This window comes from Zonotrichia leucophrys, chromosome 3 (genome assembly GCF_028769735.1).
Source record: "Zonotrichia leucophrys gambelii isolate GWCS_2022_RI chromosome 3, RI_Zleu_2.0, whole genome shotgun sequence".
Classification (NCBI taxonomy): domain Eukaryota; kingdom Metazoa; phylum Chordata; class Aves; order Passeriformes; family Passerellidae; genus Zonotrichia; species Zonotrichia leucophrys.
Genome location: NC_088172.1, coordinates 35,435,732 through 35,454,072, shown reverse-complemented (window position 1 = coordinate 35,454,072; position 18,341 = coordinate 35,435,732). Strand labels below are relative to the sequence as shown.

The 18,341-nt window shown below is 41.2% G+C and overlaps 1 protein-coding gene across 3 annotated transcripts in view; it reads right to left on the bottom strand.

The window, feature by feature from the left end:
- Positions 1-18,341, bottom strand: part of KLHL29 (kelch like family member 29) — a 388,164-nt gene that overhangs the window by 241,941 nt on the left and 127,882 nt on the right. The gene's annotated exons all lie outside the window — the stretch shown is intronic.

Sequence of the window (18,341 nt, the reverse complement as noted above, 5' to 3'; positions counted from 1 at the left end):
TCTGCCAGGTGAGGGATGTCTAAACACAGTGTTGTGGGTCAAGACTCCCAACATCTAATCTTACTTCTGATAATTATATGTTACATAGCCCAGAGCAGTTACTGAAGTCTTCCTGGCAAGGTCTCCTAATGTGCAGAATGGTGGCAATAATGCTATTTTCCCAGCAGAGCTCTGAGTAAGTGAAAGTTTACAGCGTTTGCAATAGAAGAAACAGTATAAATAAATTCTAAATGTATTTATTTCCATAAATAAATAATGAGTATCTAGGTCACTGCAGCACCTGATTTATTTTATTTGCATCACACAATCTACTAAGTTCTTTGTAATAATGACATCAGGTCAGTGGAAGCAATGTTGTTTCACAAATTCTTAGATACAAAAATGGATGGTAAGAATATCTGTTTATAAAGATTGTGGAGGGAGCCAGAACTAAACTCACCCAGAAACTTTAAGGCAAGAAACTTTTTAAGAGAGATAAAAAACTTAGAAGTGTTCTAAAACAGTGTGCCTATCGCCAACATTAGTTATTCACCTGGTAGAAATTAAAAAGGCAAAGAAAACCAATCATTATGCCTGAAGGATGAAAGATTCACCTGGTTCACTAGAGAGCTGAGAGTAGCTGAGAGCTGTTTCACTAGCTGAGACAAAGAATACTCTTCCTCAGTTAAAAATTCAATAATATAAATGTATATTACCTAACCAAATCTCCCAATAAGCTGCGTATCTGATGTCCCTCTCCAAGAATGAGCACCTCCAGCAAGAACCTACACTGGAGACCACACCATAGTGTAGTTGGTATTGACCAAAAAATTAACATTCCTCTTAACCCAACTATTTTCTTCTCTAATAGAATGTGATGCAATGTTTGCCTTGATGATTTGAGGGTGGATGGTTCTGGTATTTACTTAGATTCCTCTGTCTTTCATTTTTTTTGTAGCCATCTGATACTTTCATTCAGAAAGCTATTTCTGTATTTTCCAGAGGACCATGTGAGCTCAGCTGTACAATGACCACAGGAAAACCCAGAGACACCAGTGCTGTGAAAGCTGCTGTAATGGAAAAAGAACCTTTTCTTTTAGTAGAGGTGAAGAAAGCAAACTTTTTCTCCAGTGAATACTATCTCAGAATAAATTCAGTACTTAAACACAGTGTCTTTAAAGGTTAGAAATTCCACAGGTATATAACCACTCTTTCATTTGTTTTATAACCATTTTGCTAAGTCAGGCAAAAAAGGAGCCTGCAAACTGCAAACTGCAATTTCAAAATATCCTTTATTATTCCTTGCCTTCAAAAGAGTTTCTTTTTAATCCCAACAGCCTCCACTGCTGTATGAAGCTATCTTTTGTGACTGTTTGGATGGTGGCTGTCAACTGAATGCCCTTCTCCTCTCAAGCCCGAGGATCTCCATTAGCTGTATTAGTGTACTCCTTGACAAGGCAACCAGGGAGAACCAAATCACATCTCCCCCACCCACCCACCCACACTCCTGAGCACATCTGACATTTCATTCAGCGGAGAGCAGCGGCACACATGCACACAAGTCAATAGCAAGCAGTTTTTGCCACACGATCCCAGGCACCCTGCCCCCAGCAATTCTTCTCTCAGATGAGACTGACAGGCAAGCACGTCAATAACAAGCAGGAAAAAAGCCTGTGACTAAGCCACGCATTAAGAAGTTTACTTAAAACCCAACACCCTCTTCATGAGCAATTAACTTCTCAGTCCAGCTACTGTACTTCATATTTCCAATGAAAAAATAAAAGCTGGGGCTAAACATCAGAACAGTCTTCTTTTTTTTCTTCTTCTTCTTTTTTCCCCCCCAATACATTACATTAAATATACACCACTTGTTTCAAGATGTCATTTTTGTCTGGGTACAAAGTTACTTGACAGTGACAAGATGTGCAGAAAAACCGGAGGGGATAACTATCTAATAAATGAGTATTCAACTGCTAGTGCTTGCTATTTAAAATTAGAAAGAATAGAAAACATTTTCATAAATAGCTGCTGGGTGAGGTAAGAAATGGGTTGTGAACAGACTAGCTAATTTTTAAGTGTATTTTTAGATCCAGAGTTTATGCTTTGTCTAGACTATTGATGTTGAGGATCACAATCATAATAATAATGCTTTAAACACATTCTGTACTCATAAGAAAAACTTCTCCAGCAGTGTGTCCCAAGTCAAGTGTAATCATCACATTCCTCTGCACAGAACTTGACACAGGGCAGCATAAACCATCTTGAGAAACAGCAGAGACGGAGGCCAGTGGGAACCTCACTCAAACAGCAGGGAGGGCAGCAGTCGCTGCAGTCAGAGATCACAGAATCCTTAAGGCTGAGAAAGATCTCTAAGATCATTAAGTCCAGCCACAACCCTAACCATGTCACTACCATTTCCACAAGATCTGATTTTAGGCTACAATTTTCCAGACGTGTTCTTTGACATTTTTTTCACTAAAAATAAACTAAACAAAATAAAACAAAAAGAACCCGTTTTGAGGGTTCTTTCTGTTTCTCCTTCTCTCTGTCCCTTTGCAGAGACAGAGAGGAGAAACATCAATGCCTAATACTTACGAACATCTACATCAATAGTTACAATTAATTCATGTATTTTTACCTTTTTAAGGGAAGTTTTCCTCAACATTCATGTGTAGACATTTTCTCTTACCTAGTTTTAGACCCCTCTAAACAGCACAGAGGAAGAGAAAGAAGATTGTTACCTTGTTTTTGAGACACTGCACCAGCTAAGCCCTGGCTAATTACAGATCTACCAACCTCAGTTGTGGGGTTGATTTTTCAGCTAGCATGATGCTCCACACTGTCACATGCAGGAGCCAGTAGTAGAGCAGATAAGCTTTGAGCTATCTCAGATATGTCTACCCTACATCAGAGCCATAAATGCAGGATGTAGACACAGCCAGCAGGAGAGAGAATGTATGATTTGTGCATCTCAGACTCGTAGTCCATGAGGAGGCACACTACACCCTGTTATTGCTGAAAATCCCTCTGTACACCCAATTCAGCTGACACACTCTCTGGAGAAGGTGGTGAAGTCAGAGAGACAGGCTTTCCCTCACTCTCTACTCAAGATGTAATCACTGGAGTAGCTGAGTGTCTTTAATCTCTACTAGAAAGGAAACGCGTTCCCGTTTGTCACATAGAATCAAAGGATTTTATTGTGCAGCCAAAAGGAACAAAAACTCTCTTAGAGGGAAAAAAATCCCCCACCCTGCTAAAGAGAGAGGAGAAAAGAGAAAGAAGCCCATAGCAGTTACTGGATAAACTGATAAATTCAAAGCAAAAAAAAGAGATCAAATTGGTATGAAGGGAGGGCTGTGGAAAGGACTATACGCTAAAGAAGAGAGATCGGGCAACCAGAGTTAAATACAAATCCCATGACAAATGTAAAATGAGATTTAGTGATATGGCAAGGCAAGAAGTCCCCCAGACTGCATCACTGTGCATGTGCTGCAAAAAGATTGCCAGAACAGCCCACTTTGTTTCAGACAGGGGTTATGCAGGAGCCAGGCATAAGGATTATACATGCACCTGAGCCCTTCCCCCATCATTTAGTTTCAGAGAAAGATGGGTGTGGGAGGGTAGACCAAGAGAGGGTAACAGACTGATGAAACAATACCAAACACCTTCTGAGGGATGGGACAAGGCCAGAACATGCAATGCACAGGTGAGAGAGACCATAAAAAGAAGTTACTTTAAACCTATCCCTCTCAAGGCAAAGTAGAATGTGAATGTACCCCTGCTAGAGAACATAACTTTTTCTTACAAGTAGGAAATTTGGACATATCTCATACTAACAGCTTTCTCAAAAACAATATTTAAGAAAGTTTTTTGGCAAAATGAGAGTGTCTTCGGGACTCAAATGTAGAGCACTTACACAGATGACAACATCTTGCCTCCAGATTTACCCTGAACACTTTGGCCATTTGGAAATCCTCCAGCCTTCTTAGCACAAAACCACCCTCCTCCTTGTACTCATTTTTCACCACATCTCTTATGCAAGCTCATTTGTTCCTCATTTCCCCAGCTTACACACACACACACACACACACACACACACACACAGACACACAAAGAAAAGGAAAAGGCCAGCGGCGTGTGAGATAGGAGCGTGCTGTCCTCAGGGCTCTTAGCAGGTTTCAAACAGATCATTGCTGCAGATTTATTAAACTCAAGTGCTTAACATTTCATTTTATGCTCGATACATTTAAACACAGCCCTTCTTCCCCCAAGCCCAGAACACTCACTGTTCTGCAGAAAAAATGCTTCCTATTCATGTTCCTCTAAATGACAGTCCGGGCTCGAGCCTTGGAGCAGCTCTTTCCCTGCTTTCCACGCTTATCTAGTCAAGGTCTCCTTAAAGTGTCTGTCCCCACAGATATAAATATAAGGAAAAACAGGCTTTCAGCCAGTCTGAAGCTAGAGAATCAGATTTCTTAGACTATTAGTCAACTTCATTAAGTGACTTCAAAAATAAAGGTCAAGCTTTTAATTTAAATTTTTCCTGGGTAAGCATTTGTTTCTAAATTTACCTTTTAAATAATAACATTACAGAAACATGATAGGCGAGAGATGTTGGGAGACAGTGACGGAAGTGGAGACATGGTCATTAGGGAAATGGCAGAAAAGGAGAAAGAAAGAACCTGAAGCTTTAAAATAGCAGCTAAATAATCTTACGTGTTTTCAGACAGGATAAATGGAAGTACAGGTAAAATAGCCCATCAGAGAGCTTTAAAAGCATTTAAGTGCATGTAATGCTTTTTTTTTTTTTATGCCACACATTAAAAAAAAAAAAAAAAGAGGAAGAGAGATTTGCTGGAATCAGATCTAGCATGGAGCACTGTAACTGATAAAAAGGAAGATGTCTAAGTACCTAAGCTTGAATGATTTCACATATATGCTGCAGGGGAAATGTTACGACATGCAGTTTTATCAGAGCCTACCGACACAACAACCTCTCCCCAGGCACAGGTCTGCAGATGTAATTTATGCACATGGCACCAAAATCACATTGAAATATATCAGCCTTTCCATAAATTCTGGATATAACTCAATCATCAGGTCATATATGTACACATCTTCAAGAAAATCAAAATCAAACAAAGTACTAGCAGTCCTGGCAGCTTCAGGAGCAACTCTTCAGCAATGTGTCAAGCATAAGGTTTTATTCAAGCTCACCATTTTTATAACCTACAAAGACTTTCTTAGACACATACAGAATCATTGTTAAAAGCCTACATGGATCTGACTAATCGATTTTCACAATTTTTACTGAACTACTTTTTTTTCCTGTTTGGGTGACTTCAATGAAAGAACTCTGTTAGACAAGTGCAGAAAGAATGCAATCAAGAGATTCTGTAAAGCTGAACTACAAGCAGCTGTGAAGAAAGATAAGATCAGAAATATTTGAGAGGCAAGGAAACAACTTTATTATCTAGCAAGGTCTACTTTTGTAAACCCCTGATTTAGTCTTGTAAACAGTTGTAAAGCTCTTGTAAAATCCAAGACAAGGCAGAGAGACTTGAGCTGCTTTGCTACAATCAGATCTTAAAGAAAAAAAAAAAGAAGAAAAAAAAAGCCCAAATCCTAACCCTGTAAGTGATAAAGGAGCAGTAGATTAAAGAGATTATATAGGATTTAATTTTCCAAATATATGCTGGAGGTGGTGATGCTTTGGGACATATTACAAAAAAAATCTGAGCATGAACACAACGGTGTCTTCTCAGCAGAAAGCTCACTATGAAAGAAACAAAAATGAGATTTTTGCTTTGCTATCTCAAAATATTGTAAGTAAAAAGATAAACTAGACTATCCAAGTAAAAATGAAAAACCCAATCATGATGCAAGTGAAACCATACCTTGCAGTTTCTTTCCTTCACAGGTAACAGAATATAACCTTCATAAATCAGGAATTACTAAAAAATCTCTAAGTGTATGGTTTGTTACTAAGCTTCTCGGACATTCATCTTCACTGTGATAATTTCCTATCTATAGTAATTTGCTTTTCAGCCACTAATATTTTTACAGTCTGAGCAGATTGTGTAACACATCCTCCAATTCATGGATCCTGAGCACTGGCAGAGTGAGAAAAGCTCCCAAAGGTTCAGGGTGGTCCTGATGCTCACACTGCTGGAATAGAAGGTGAAGACGAGTCCTGTCTTGAATCCTGTTGCTTGCCAAACCTGGACACACACAAACTCACGAATTTTACACCAGGTGCAGGGGTCTCCTTCTGCAGATGCTCCTGATCAAACAAGTTTCCTGGACTATTCTAGAAGGCCTCCATCCTCAGATGTACTTATTATCAATTATAAATTGACAGAAAATATGTCAAAATATACCGGTTTGGGATACGTATTTGGGTAAAATTCCTAACTCTAGGAGAAAACAACTCAATCTATTTCTCTCTCTTCAAGCATCTGTTGGAAAGATCTCATAGTTGATATGGTTCTCCTCCATGGCATTGCTGCAAACCATCCCCACAACCTTACAAAAAAACTCAGCACAAAATTCAACCCTCACCACTCTCCAGCCCTCAAAATAAATTCTAGATGCCACTTGCTGCAGATTCTTGGTCGTTCCAAGGACCTTCTACAGCAACAAGACTGGAATTTTATGCATAAGTTTCATAAATTAAAATCCAACAGAACTTTACACAAAAGGAAAATAACTTCCTCGGATGTCTCTGCAGGGTCCAGGGTAGCTGGCAGTGTCTGGAACCCAGCCTTGTTAAAAACGGAGAGAGAGAAAAACGATGTCCCTCTGTAACACTCCTGCTTGCAAAACACTGCCCAAAACATTGTCTTCCCTAATTAAATTATCTCATTAGCATGAAAAGCAAACGAAAGGAAACCAAATGCCAAGAACTGCCGTGTTAAAGGCCAGTTCGGTGCAGGGTTTGTGCAGCAAGACTCGCACGGCAGAGCCGGTGGCCAGCACCTTGGCACGGGGGCTGGCAGGATGACAACTGGTGGCCAGGGTCCAGGGGTGCCTGCTGGGGACAGGTGGGGAGGGGAGACAGGGACACGACTGGATTTCTTCTGGGGAAATGGGCCATCTTCTCAAAATGTGTGAAGTGGCTGCCAGGACCTGACATACCTAATCTTGCCTAAGACTTCGTGGTTAATAAAGCAGAAATGTAGAATAAGCTACTGTCAGTGTTGCCAAATGTCACAAAATAAATCTCACAAAATTTAATTAGCAGGATTTTGGCTCTTTTGGGGATGGTTTCCTAGGTGGGGGGGGGGGGGGGGTGTGGGAGGAGAAGGGGACTAGGTCTTCAAATTACATTTTGGACAAGGCAGAAGAAATTTCCTTTTGTTTACTGCTGTTCTCAATTTTCCAGACCCTAAAGGAAGACTGATCAAGCAGTCAAAACTATTACAGGAGAAAGCTCTCTGCCCAGGTAAGGGTTAAATGCAGTGTATTTTACAGCGTAAGGTATCTGGATCACTTGCAGTGCTGCAAAATCCTGTAATAAAGAAAACGTACTTCAAATTTCCCTGTTAGAGGATATTTTTGGGTCATCCCACCCCATCACTGTTCACATTTAAAAAGCTTCAGCCAGCACCAGGTGAAGTAATAAATTTTCTCTTTCAGGACTGATGTTCCTCTGACCACACAGAATCTTCTGACACACATTTTGTTAAAAGGAGACATGTATCACTCCCCCAAATCAAGAGCACATGTACACTTACAGCACAAAACAGTCCCTAACCGTCTGGTATATAAAAAGAGGTTATTCTATGAAAATGGCCTCAGGAAAAAAAATAAAATAAACATTAAATCATAGAATCAGAGTCATTTAGGTTGCAAAAGACCTCTACGATCACCAAGTCCAACCATTAAACAATGCCAAGTCTGCCACTAAGCCCCAAGTGTCACATCTACATGTTGTAAATGTAAAATGTTTTTTACATTTACTGAACATTAGACTAGCACAGTCCACAGTGACAGGCATCCAAAGACCTTCAAGGCTTTAACATGATTTGTAGCATCTGAGGTATGAAGGTGCAGTTATCTCAATCTTCCAGTAAATAAGTGAATTCCCAGAGAAAACACAGCATCTCTGACCCACAGAGAATAACTAATTTTTCCAATTTCTGGTGCCCTAAATGTGTGACTGCCACTAGCCTCCATTCAGAAAGCTTGCTCTTCACTTCAGGAGACACCTGTATTCTTGCTCTTCTTTCAGAGATAATGGAGAGTCTGGAGAGGAATTTCTCTGCATATTTCTGTACTTCCATCTTTTTGCTTAATGGCACTGGTACTATTAGTACCAGTCCATCAGCACCCAGCACCCTTTTATCTGGCTGGAAATACTGGGCAGACACCTGGGGCTTTTGGATCAAAACATTCCCATCACAGTGCATGGCACTGGAGTTGGCCAGAGCCCACGTTATCTGTCCATCTGCAGTCACAGCTCATCACCTCTCGTGGCCTAACCATGTTTCATAAAACGGACCAACTTTATTTTCAGCTGGTTCAATAGAGTAAGTATCACTTACATCCACTTGCTATTTATGCTTTGTTTTGAAAGACGATGCGTCAAGAGCCAGAGGGACAGTGCCACCATGCTAATGAATTAATACCACAGCAGTATCAAAGTTAGCTGCCTCTCTGCTTGCTCCTCTGCCTGTTATAAGCTATTTCTTGCATCTCATTTAAATTTGGCCCAAGTGACTCATGTTTTATCTTTTCGGCTGCTGGATGAAGGCTGTTTGCTGAATGCAGGAAATCAGCAGCCCACCTTTTCTAGGCCAGAGGTCTGCAGCTTTTAATTAGCTGCTTTAGAAGTAACAGGATCAAATAATAAACAGATCATGAACCACTCACCATATCCCTCTCAAGATATGTTAGGTGATGTAGAACCTTTCAATACTACAGAGAAATCAAATCATGTTTGCCAAGCACCTACTTAAATAAGCATTTAAGAATACCAAGAATCTAGTTAAAAATATAAGTTGAATACTGCTAGATTTGCAAGCACTGGCCAAAATGTTTTGCATTTTATTCTGAATAGCAATAATTCATTTTCATTCCACCAAAGCTGTCAAAAACTCTATATGCAGTCTTGTACCAAGGCTGTTATATACATGCCAAATGCCTGTATAGCAAACATCTGGACTTGCTTCTGTTCCAGGATTTGCCAAACATAAGTCTATCTATTGTTTTTTCTTGAGACTTTTGTTTTTTTCTCTCACTGCTGTGCCTCGGGTCGTTTTTCTTAAAATGAAATCATTAAAACAGGCAGAAAGAGCGGAGGAAGGAGGAGTAAGAAGAGCTCTAGCATCTGAGTAATCTTCCAGTGGGACTAATTTTACTAAGTATTTGTGCTACTGCTACCAGTCAATCACTACAAGTATTATTGAGAAGCTAACAAAAATAAAAATTAAACCACATTTAGTAAAGTATATTGGCAGAGAGAAAAGGAAAAACACATATGCTGTTCTATAAACTAGAAGCTCCATTTACTGAAACGTCCTCAATATCAATATAAAATGTATTAACATAAAAACCCAACTTGCTCTTCCCTGATTTTGCATTCATTTTACATCCGTACTTCTCCGAGGCAACAGATCAGAATGGTGCATTGCCTTCCCCTCAGGCCAAGTGTAATAAACAGGCAGGTGTAATATAAGGCTGCAGTGTCTCAGCTCTCCTCCCCAACAATTGATCTTCCAGCCCAACGGTGTAATTCCGTCTTGGTAGCTCCCTTCACATGCCTCACTCCTGATCGGTCAATTATTTCAAATCAAGCAGAATTAAAGTGTTATTTTTGTGAGGGAGGATGATATTCACCAGTGACCAACGTGAAACTAATAAACTAATTTCCCTTTACTGCCTCGGGCAAAACAGAAAAATCCAGGTCTATGGGAGAAAGACAGCAGCTGTTTCATCAGTCTGTTGCCCAAATGTATTTGCCATTTACTATCTTTAAATTGAATTTTTGCTCACAGGACAATTTTGGGAACAGAAGACAACAAAAAGAAAACAACAAAAAAGGCAGTGGTGAGGATGTATGACTGTTCAAGACAGAGCTGAGAGGAGGGGACAGCACTCTCCTGTTCTCTGAAACAGAGCATATTCCTCCTGTCAGTAGCAAACTTATCCAGTAGATGTCAACACCAGCAAAAAATATGTGTAAAGCCAACCTTAACAGCAATAGTACTCACTTCAATTTACAGCAGCGCATCGGGGGACAGTTTAATATTTGGAAGCATTGCATATTTATTTGCTACCATCCCATCCCTGCATCTTCTTGAACGGATCTGGCCTGGCTCATCTGTCCATAAACATGCGTAGAGCAAAATAATTTGTTTTTTGCTTTTAGAATAATTTTGTCTGGTCTGCTGAAAAATTGCTGATGAGTATGTGATTACTTTCGGATTGGATCGGATGAAATTTTTCTGAGGAGGCGCAGGGAGTAGGGGGGACAAATACTGTGCAGTGCAAAGCACCTACTAGGAGTAAAATCTTCATAGTTACTAAATATAATCTGAAGAGGTCTGTTCCCTTCTGACCTGCCACTTGCGTGGTTAAGCAATGCAATGATTTCATGGATTTTGCTCTTTCCTCAAGAAGCTTCTCAGCCTACAAGAGTGACCTGCGATTCCCAGGCTGACCCCAGGTCAACAGATACTTGTTGTTCCTGTGAGGTTTTTTGTTTTGCAGTACACCAAGGACAGTCTGTTGTAAGCCTTTTAGTGCTATTATCACTCAAAAGACTGCATTTGCTGACAAGTTTTAACCATGCAAAAACACAAGGCCATTGCTGTTGACACTTTTAAATCTACTATTAAGATCTTACTGTTTGAACAGCTTGTGTGTAGAATCTGAAGTACAGATTTCTGTTTCCTTTTTGTTTATTTTTAGATAAACCTTGTGTTTCTACTCTGCAATGTTTGCATTTGGCTGCTGAGCATGCAGTAACTGCATACATTATATGCATTGCTTAGAGACACTGCCTCACAGCCCATCAGGTTTTTGGAATAGATGAAAAGGGAAGGGAAATAACAGATCATTTTCCTGATTGATTAATCTTTCTTCATGTTGCCATTTCCCCATACACATAAGAAGGATAACCAAAAGTATGTTGTGACATCTAATAGTGAGCTGTTGAAACAAATTATTTTACTACTGCTACAAAAACTTACTATGGAGTTTGTTTTCAGAGATCCAAAACACAACAAGGAGACATAAATGAAAATATTACAGAGACATCACTGTGAGCATTTATTCCTCACATGCAAAACCTTACAGCTTTTATGGGAAGCATCCATCCAATGATGCTGTTGCAGTTTAACTAATCAGTCTAGCTTAAAACTCAGGCTGTCTGCGAAGGCACAAACAGTGGTCAAAGGCTGACACTGAGAATTACCATCATCTGAGCAATTCTTAGGCATCAACAGAAGCAGGCAAGGGAAGATCAGGCACAGGTACTGCACTCCCAGTAAATAATCCCAATAGATGATGGCACTTGAGAGAACAAAGTCAGAGCTCTGGACACCAGGGGAAAACATCAAATGCCAAATCCAGCCCCAAGAGGCACGAGGTGCCAGCAGCACACCCCGCTTTGGGAAGCCACGTCCTGCTCCACAGCTCTGGGTACCAGCATGCACTACCCAAGACAGAGCCATAAATAGTTTGGAGATAAGACGCATATCTTATGAGGCACACCGCAGCTTCACAGCCAGGGATGAGCAATTCTTTTAATTACCGTCAGCATTTTCTCTGAATCCCCGTCTCAAAGAAGAGATGGAAACTTCTGATTTGCTGTGACACCTTGATTGCTGCACGGATGAGTCACCACACCACTCTTGTAAGTCTTAAAAATTTATAGATTTTTAGGCCAAAAAGCGCAGGAGGCTGTTACAATTGCTCTGCTCTCCTGGCTCCTCCAGCAGCCTGCCTGCCGGGCACAAACAGGGACCAGCAATGTTGTACATAAAATTATAACACATGCCTAAGCTTGCCTGCGAGCACCACAACAGTTCCATCTCAAAAAAAAGGGGAAAAAATGTAAAATTATTGATCACTGAATGTACACTCATGTATCTCTTAACACCTTTCTTCCTTGCAGTTTCTCTGACCGGGAGAAGCTGCAGGGATGCTATAAGGGGGAGGCAGGGGTGGCCCTGTGCTGCCCACAGCCAGCTCCCTGTCCCCACTGCAGGGAACCACAGAGCCCTGCTGCCAAACTGGTGGGGCCTCTGTGAAACATTCCTAAGAAAAGGGCTCAGGCAGTGAGGATTAAGGAAAAAAAGTATAAGAAACAGTCCTGCTGACACCAAGATCAAAGAGAGAGGAGGAGGAGAAGGTGCTCTCAGTACTGGAGCAAGGGTGACCCTGCTGCCCATGGAGATAACCATAATGGAAGCTGACCATAGGACCCTCATAGAATGGTTTAGGTTGGAATTCACCTCAAAGATCCTCTATTTCCAACACCTCTTGCCACGGACAGGGACACCTTCCACTAGACCAGGTTGCTCCAATCCCCATCCAACCTTGAACCCTTGTAGGATGGAGCATCCACAGCTTCTCTGGGCAAACTGTGCCAGTGTCTCTCCATCTTCACAATAAAGAATCTCTTCCTAATATCCAATCTAAACCTCTTTTATTTTAAAGTCATTACTCCCTGTCCTATTACTATGCCCCTGCAAGAAGTCCACCTCCAGCATTGGTTTTTTTTCCCCCCATGTATCCACATTGCAGCCCATGGAAGACCTCTCCTTATGGAGAGGTATCCACTCTGAAGCAGGATTCAGGCAGGAGCTGCAGCCTGTGGAGGAGGATCCATCCTGGAAGAGATTTATCTGGAGGAACTGCAGCTCTGCCAATATTTAAGTTTTTCCCACAGTCTCCCAGGGAAGTTCACGCATTCATCCTCTGTAGAGGTAGAGAGGAGTGACAGAAAGGACTGAGTATTTCTGTATCTGCAATATATTAGTGTATTTATGAAAGAAACCATGGGGAAGACCTTCTACATAATTTTAAATGCTGAGGTTTGCTTAATTTCATGCTTTGAAGACATGTGCATTCCCAGTTTCATTCATTTTTTTCCCCCATGCATTCTATTATTATCTTTTTGCCTATCCACTTGTAAACAATTTTTAAGATGATGAAAGTGAACGAGCTGCTTGGAATGATCTTCACAGATGGAGTGCTCTTCCAGTTGCTTTCCTGAATAAAGTACATATCCATACCACTTCCTTGATCTTCTAGGTAAGTAATCACATCCACTGAGGATGGATTAGACATACACTTCGAAATAATGCCTGTCTATAACTAGATGTCTTATTTCCCAGCATTCCCATAACGGCCCCATTGCACGCTTGATTACTGCGGCCAGGCTAAACAGAGCCATTTGTTGAGAACTTTCCCTTCTTTTCTTCTTTATTAGCAGGAAAGTCCAACTTGCTGAATCCTATGATGTTCTGAAAGTATTTTCAATGTTCTTGAAGAGTGCCTCTGCTAATTCTTTAGAGACAGACTCTCCAGCACATTTTGTAAAAAATTCTTAATACTCAATTTTGCAAGATGTCCTTTCTTCTCCTGCTTTGGTCTTCATTTGTAAAGTTACAGTATCTAGCAAATTTTTCCCACACAAAGTTACCCAGTTCATTGTATTTTAAGACAATGATAAGCATTTTTGTGGCACTCTTTGTCTTCAAAGCACTTTACAAACATTAAATATTTAATGCTTATGGTATCCCTCTTACTCTCAACCCCATTTTACAGGTAGGGAAAGAGACTCACAGGTTAAGTGATTTTGTTTCAAGTCACATCACAAGTTACTGACAGATGTGAGACCAGAATATATGAGCTCAGATTTCTAGTTCCGTACTCAATACTAGACCAGCCTTGTTCTTTCACTTAAAATAATATAAATAATAATGAGAATCCTTGCTCTTGTTCAGAGAGAACGTAGCTCTTCGGAGGTTCTAAATACAACAACAACAACAGCAACAGAGGAAAAGGACCCCAAAATTACCCAGGAGGGCAGCTACCAGCTTCATAACCCTACCCAGAAGCTTTTTCTTCCTTTTCCAGTGTTTTAGAGGGAAACCCACAATTGAACATTATCAGGAAAGGCCATGTTTCAGGCATTTATATATAGCCAAATGCACACACACACACTCTCAACCACTGCCTAAACCAAGAACAGAGACCTTCCAGCCAGAGAAGAATTTGCAATTTAAAAACTGAAGTACATTTCAAAATGGCATCACTAAAGAGCTTCGGTATTTGATAAGAAGATTACAGTACATTCAATTGCATACAGCAAAAGCCTTTTAAAATAAAGTACAGGAATAGTGAAGCCAGGCATTTGCAACTAGATAACACGGAGCTAATCGGGCAGTGTGAAAGGTGTGCCCTGCTGCAGGGAGTGTGCAGGAGCCAGTCAGCTTTTGGAACTCAAATAATGAGGGGGTTTTTTTTAGCTTTAACATTTTTCATAATCTAAGCAGGAGGTCTAAACACAGGCTGTATGCAACACTAACTGTATTTCCCTTTAACAGGCTCCTATGGGAACAAATGTTCAGTGTCAGGCTGGTACTATACGTCCATTTAATTGAGCTGAGAGAACTCTACTGCCCTCGAAGAAAGCTCATCTCTTCTCTCCGTGGATGTGACTATAGAGCTAGCAGATAATATCTCACTCATTATTTATACAACCACGTAATTATCTCCCAGAGACTCCCCATTTTGTAGAAGTTTCTTTTTTGGAAACATCATCTGTTGGCTGAATGGAAAGCCAAATCCAGCCTCAGATACTGACATTGAGTGCCAGAGCATCCTCTGCTAACACACGTGGGAAACAGCACAGGGAGTCTGCAGTACCACTCACATGGGGGATGTGCTCCTGGCATTACACTGGATCTCTTTAATTCCTCTGCAAAATGCAGGCACATGTGCAAGATCAACAGTACACAAAATACACTCAGAATTTTAGAGAAACATGGTAATGGTAGGAGCCAAACATAAACAAAAAATAAATCTGCATATTGCACAATTGCATCCACTGTGTCATTGGGTTCTGTCTCACTGTTTACACTGCTCCGGTGCCACCATAACCAAACACCCTTGATACTTGTTTAAAACTGACAAAATCTTCTGAGGTGAAGAAAGTTACTATCCCTCCTGTTCAGCTGGTGAGATAAGGATGGAAAAAATATGGACCAAAACTAGAAGATGCCCTCAGGTAGAGAGAGCAGAGGTCAGACATTATATCCAATTCAAACATGTGCAAAACCCTCTAGGCTTATGTACCTGAGAATCAGCAGGATGCCACATTATTGCTAACAAAGCTATTTAGGTGCCCAATGTCCTGCTGTTGCATAAACCAAAGGGAACACCATTTGCCCATTTATCACTGCAGGATTGCTGGAAATTCCCAAATGAGGTACCACTGCCCAAATCCGCTGGTGTCATGTCACTCCAAAACACAGGGATGCTTTGACTTGAGCACCAAGGGGAGGTAATGCATTGTGACTCATCCTGCTGAGGGGTCTGGCTTCCAGCTTTGGCTCCCTATATAACTGAAGCACAAGGCATTACAGAAATCTGCTGGGCTTAGAGTTTCCATGCCAGAAACCGGATGCTGATGAGCCCAGCATGGCCATGCTCAGCACTGGGGCTGAGCAGTCTTTAAGGTGATGCTGCTGGCTTTTAACTCCAGCTTTAGACCCAAGACAAGGAGTGGGTACAATCCTCTGCTCTTTCAGATGTCCAATGTCACTCCAGGTTCAGCTCAACAGAGCACCGGAGTTCACTGGAGAGACATGAGAAAAACAATCAAGGACATGGAAAATGAACACCACGTCCCCATCATGTTCTAACAGAGCTTTTGGGCAGGCTTAACCAACACCCACATCTCAGCCAAAGCTCATGAAAGAGGGCACTGGTGTTTTTGCAGTTCAGCAAGCCTGCCACTACCTTCCTCAGGCAACCCCATGCTCAGCTACTACATGAGGTACAGGTTTCTGCCTTCCTGCTTCGATGGAGGCTGGTTTGTTTTTTTCTTTTTTCCCCATTTAATTTTGAAGATTATAGGATTTACACTTATTCTAGTAAAATATTTTGCAGCACTGCCATGAAAGAGCAGAGTGGAGGCAACACACACATATTATGAAAGCTCTGGCATTATAAATGTAGCTTTTCTCTTATAAATTACATTGACCAGCTAAAGTACAGGTTACAGTAAAGTCTGCACAAAGTCATATTGTGGCAGTAATGCACATATGGAAGAAAAAAGAATCAACCATTTTCTTGTGCATTTTAAAACACCTAGAAAAATGGCCAAGATTGAATGCCTCGTGGAGGGAAAGCCAAACCTTACTCATGAAGCCACTGCGGTTTTGGTTTTTTCTAATGAGAAAAACAACCACACAGTTGTCACAACTAGGGAAATACCACACACCACTGGATTAAAGTCCTTTTCAGGAATGTACAAAACACAGTTTGCTATTACTGCCTTTTTTTAATCTTGAACCACTTGCCTTTCTGAAGCAGCCAAGGAAACAGCAATCATACTCGTTGGCCCTACAAGCTCTCTAAAAGGTACTGTGCCCATCCTTTCACCCCTCCAATGCCATGACTTGGGGGGAACTCAGGGCTCTCTGCCCTGGCAGCACTGGCTCCCCAGAGTGAAAGGAAAGGCTTGAGGAAAGCTCAGAAAACAATACCCCAAGTTAGACTAGAGGAAGGCTGGGAGGGTGAAGGAGCAACAACAACCCAACTTCAGACTCAGCTTAAACCCAGGACTCTGCAGCCCCCGATGCCTTTTCCACTTTTCTCCCCCAGTGTTAATTAATATTTCAATCAAATTTTCCCCTTTATTCTCACCACATCTCCGATTTCTACTCACCACCTTCTACCATATCCAGGTTCCCTTTCTCTCTTTGCTTCATGTCCAAGGAAGAGTTCCTCCAAGAACTTCCCCAGTCCTCAAACAAGACTGACTCAAATAGGTGATTTGCAAAACTTCCTTTACTTATGTACTTGGACCTTTTTGACCTTGTTTTATCCAACTTAAAATCTGTAAGTGAAATCATTAGGTGAGCAAGAGTGACCTGATGTACCAAGAATTTGGCAAGCTCACAACATTAAAAAGAAACAAAGGACTTGTATCCTATTCTCAAATGTAGAGAGGAGGAAACTGAGGTGAAGAAGCAGGTGTGAATGTAGCAGTGATGAAATGGAAGTGACAAGCTTATAATTTATTAAGTTTTTAAGCATAGTTTCATCCAAAAACCAGGGGCAAAAGAAGTTCCTTCCTAAATTAGGTACTGAGCAGAAACCTTTAAGAGAACCAGCAATCCCATTCTGTTCTAATTCAGCTGTCTACAGCTAACCCCTCATAGGGGACTTTAGTTTTGGACAATTAATTTTATTAGCTTAGAAGGGAAAATGTAAGCAATCAGCAGGAAAACCTGTCAATCGACCAACCATTTCTATTTGTGATGGAATTCATGGAGTTAATCCCACAGTGCAGTTTGTTCCAGGAGCATCCCTGCCACATCTCAGTGCTTGGGTGCAAAAGAAGGGCCAAAACAGGGGATTATGAATTTGTAAGTAAAAACAAAGCACTGGCTCTCAATAGAATCGTTTTAAGGATGGCATACATTAATTTATTCTCTTCTGCACTGCCTCTGCATACCCGCTGCTGGCAATGTGACAACATATAAGCACTGAATGTTGTGCTTAGTAGCTTAAGAGCTCCAAGACAGATTGTCATTTTGCTCATTCTTCCTGGGCCAAAATGTGTTTTCCCAGAAAAAAAATAAATAAATCCCCTCTTCCCAAAACAAATACACCCCCCTTCCTCCCCCACTGTCATCTTCAAATTTCGAGAAGAATTGGAGTGGCACCACCCTTGAAGGAGGCAAAGTAGGGAACGCATCCTCAGGAGGTTTTTATTCTAGACAGAGAGCCTCTCCCCAAGACAGCGTTTTGCCAACACATGGAGAGTTTTGAAAATGAAGGCAAAAGCCTTCCATTTGAGTGAATTCAATGGGAAGGCAGCACGGCGCACAGAGCACCGGGGCAATTTGCTCTTGGCAGCCTCTCTCGCTAAGTAGGTGGGCTGCGCTCAGCGCCAATTAGGGCTGACGCTTTTCCTCAGGTACAATGCGCTGCCACACGGCTCGGACTGTTCCTCCCTCCCTGCATCTGTGTTTACTGTGGCTGCTCATTTTCCCCCTTGGCAAGGGGGATGTTTAATAAAGCAGGCCATTCCCCAGCTACAAAGGCGCTATATCATCCTTGGGTGTATGTACACATATGGTATGAAATTGAATGCAGCTAAAAGTCAAAGCAAC